The 3,645-nt window shown below is 37.9% G+C and overlaps 1 protein-coding gene and 1 long non-coding RNA gene across 2 annotated transcripts in view; one reads left to right on the plus strand and one right to left on the minus strand.

Annotated features, from left to right (window-relative positions):
* The window catches only part of LOC116684166 (uncharacterized), an 18,643-nt gene extending 17,643 nt beyond the window's left edge, over nucleotides 1-1,000 (plus strand). The window contains exon 3 of the long non-coding RNA XR_004330769.1: nucleotides 990-1,000. This is a non-coding gene — a long non-coding RNA (uncharacterized LOC116684166). The remainder of the gene's footprint in view (nucleotides 1-989) is intronic.
* Nucleotides 1-1,921, minus strand: part of arap1 (ArfGAP with RhoGAP domain, ankyrin repeat and PH domain 1) — a 66,321-nt gene extending 64,400 nt beyond the window's left edge. The window contains 1 exon segment of the mRNA XM_032510040.1: nucleotides 1,710-1,921. The gene's annotated coding sequence lies outside the window, so the exon portion shown is untranslated.
* Between the last annotated feature and the right edge of the window lie 1,724 nt (nucleotides 1,922-3,645).

A 3,645-nucleotide genomic window follows, 5' to 3' on the forward strand; every position in this document is an offset into this window, starting at 1 on the left:
AAACCATGTAAACTTATTCTGGTACAACCTCTAAATACAATTATGAACCTGAAAAGGAGCATTTCATGGGCGCTTTAAGGCTTGTCCACTTGTCCCGGACAAGTGGATTTTTTGCTGGATTTACTTGCCCCACTGGACAAGTAAAAACTCAAACAAAATAAAATGCCATGTTACTCAACGTTATGTGCCACTCATTACGTCTATGTTACCAATTGTAAACTTACACAAGTTTTCCCCACAATCCAGGGCAGCGGACGGCTAACGTTAAACCCGGCCCGCTGTTCAGCTCATTCTCTGTAAGCGATGCAGCATAAAAGCACAGCGGATAAACAACATCCTGTAATACTATATTAAGTGGCTCTCAGTGTGCACTTGCCAAAAACAGAGTCACAGACTTGATCATCATCAGTTTTTTTACTTCAGGACAAAATAAAGTCAGTAGGGCCATGATGCTGTTTTTATAACTACTATTTCCAGTCTCCCCAAAAAAAACATTCTGTGTGTCATCTTTTGAGATGCCCTTTGAAGTTATGAATTTGCAATTGTTTTTTTTACACAGGTAATTTGATCCATGCTTTAAATGCATTTAATTAGACATTTCCAGAATAACATCTGTATCTGCAACAGAAATCATTATTGTGGTTCAGGAGGTCCACAAATAGTTGTATTCACCATTAAGGGTCTATTGAGCAGGCCAGTCATTCATGAAAAATGTACTACAAATGTAAATGTGCTGTATTTATATATATATAGCCTAATAATAATAAATATATAAGGCTTTTTAGACAACATGCAAAAAAACTGTTGCGTTACTTACCACAGATTACATTAGCACTGAAAAGGAAATGCTATCATAGTTTCCATCCTAACCTAATAAGTTACCTGAAAGCATATTCAAACAGTTTCACTATGATCACATCTTATCACATACAGGAGCCTTCCCCTACACCGCAAAAAAGCACGCATAAGCGTCTAAAAACAACCTTGAGCAGCTAAGTGGGTTTGTGCAATCTACCGTAGCTGTAGTGGTATGGGATGGGATCTATGGTCCTACCCTATAGAGTCTATTGTCCTACTTTAGAAAGTGTTAAAAATCCTTGCTCTAAATAAAGAAATGCTAGGCCTGGATGACCACCTGTCAAGTCCACCTGTTAACAGATTCACAAATCATGATGTGATGGAAAAATAAAGCCATATGATCAACTTTATTTCAACAGGCGAGCATATTAGCCTAGTCAATACCACAATTTAATAGTCAACCCTTCCATGCAACCATCTTAAAACAAAGCATTCCACTGGGAACAATCAACCCCGACGTAGGCAGTCCCATTTCCTCTCCGCTTTGGCCATAGAAACAATAGAACAGCTTGTAGCAGCTGAGAAAAACAACTAACAGAGCTAAGTCAATGTTAACCAATTGAAGTTCGAGACTTATTTGTAAGTTGCTAAAAGCAGAACTGGACTTGGCAGTTGACAGTCTTTTAACAAAAATGTTAGTAACTTTCTTCAGCTTAGCTAGCTAGCGTTAGTTAACGTTATTGTCACCGTAGCCGTTAAGCCATGGTCAGTGCACGAGTAACCTAGAGTTAGCTAGACAACACATTTACTGTTTGTGGGGTTTTATGCTGTTAAATAATGTGCATATTCTCATTCGCTGTTTTGGGAAAGTTTCTCTTAAAATGAGTTTCAAGTTATTGTCATTTACTTACCTTTTCAAGTCTTGGCAATTTTTACACTCCACTGAAATATAGCCTACAGGCGTTTTGTTATTGAGGTGAAATGACCGGTCACAACTGCGACGCCAAATTGCCGATAACATTTTTTCACGGTAAAAACAGTGGCAGCAATTTACCGACAGCCACTGTTAAGCTAAAGGGAAAAAAGTAAGCTATTTCCGGTTAGACGTTTCAAAATAAATAAAAGACACCGACTTTCAAGATGTAGTTTTTTATTTTTAAGGCTAGAAAATGTGTTGTTCCGGCGTCTCTTTGGCTAACAGACAGAAAAATTGCAAAAACTTCCGCACGGCCGTCATGTGACCACTAAAAAAGTCTGGACAGCCCAGTTTTTTTTTATCCATGCAATGCACATGTCCTTTTCTATTTTCCCACTTAAACAAGAATCACAGCTCACAAAAGGCTGTATTTGTAAATAGCATATCTATTGCAGATTATAATTACCTTTATTACACAATATTAAAGGACTTTTATAGAAAATAATAATACAGAACACCAATATTGACTACGAGACACACACTACATGACAAAACACAGGATGTACAATACACTATAATTTTCTTTGGAGAGCAACATAGATTTAGCTATTAATTTTATATAAAAGTGTTGGGTGAATTCACCATTAATGATTTACACCATTAATGATGGTTGATAAACAACAAATAATTACTGTAGCATATAAGCCATATGAGAGGTGGCTGTTTAATAGCATAGGTTCCAGTCCAGTTCATGAGCCCAACAGGTATAAACAGGTATTCTAGCCAGCACTGTGACCCTGAAAAAACATCATTCTAAATAGATATTTATTTAGAGGTGGTGGTGATGTAGCATTTAGAGGAGTGTTAAATCAGACAGGCTGCTGATCTGTTACTTGTAAGCTCCCATAGAAACCAGAAGAGGGCAACCACTCACCATCAAGATATTGAGCCTTGTAGCAGGGGAGTTTCAAAAAGCATCATGTTATAAAAACACACACACACACACACACACACACACAAATAAAGGATTTCGTTTCCCCCTGTATTAGGTTGTGTTTTTATGTATTTATAGTAGAAAGAGAATGTTGCATGTAAACAGACCATAAATTATTAGAGGATTCCTTTAATTGCATTTTAGCCTGAGTGAAGGGAGTCAGCAAGATGAAAGCAACTCAGAGCAAGGGAGGCTGGCATGCCATAAATGTCCTAAGCTAGACCAAATTGGAACCCATAACTTTACAGTCGCACTCTACACCATCATGTACCATCCAAACATAAAACATTTCTGAATTAAATTTATCCCACTTGTAAGTTTACATGTATAAAAAAGGCCTCATTTGGCATTTGCTCTGTCAAACAGAGAGCTGAGGGGGAAATGTGCCTATTGGACTTTGTGTTTCTGTATGTGTCACATATGTGATTCAATGCATTGTTTTTTCCTCATGTGGCAGTCAGTCCAAAGACGTGAGTAAAAGGATAACATATTTTAGACTTTAGGAGCCTGGATGAACAATACGCTGACTCTGTGACAGGTTAGCGACTCGGCAGTATGATACTCATTTTACATCTGACCTGGGGTAAAAAAAAATCAGGAGACTGTGCAAGAAAGATTAGCTTGACTAAAGGAGAGCAGGGATAAGTAGAGGAGATGAAAGGTGACAGATGGAAGAAACAGGTGATAGAAGATGAGAAGTGGCAGGGAGACAACAGGGAGTAAAAGTTGAAGATGAATGAGAGGGAGGTGAAAAGTGCAACAACAAAAAAGGGAAAGCAAATACATAAATGAACAAGGTAGGGACTGTAGAGGAGACATGCTGGGAATAAATGGAGGAGAACAAATGCTTTAGATTAAGAGAATAGAAATGAGAACATGAGAGAAGAGGCAGATGAAGAGAAAAGATGGAGAAGAGGGTAACATGAGGAGAGGAAAG

This window comes from Etheostoma spectabile, chromosome 3 (genome assembly GCF_008692095.1).
Source record: "Etheostoma spectabile isolate EspeVRDwgs_2016 chromosome 3, UIUC_Espe_1.0, whole genome shotgun sequence".
NCBI classification, from domain to species: domain Eukaryota; kingdom Metazoa; phylum Chordata; class Actinopteri; order Perciformes; family Percidae; genus Etheostoma; species Etheostoma spectabile.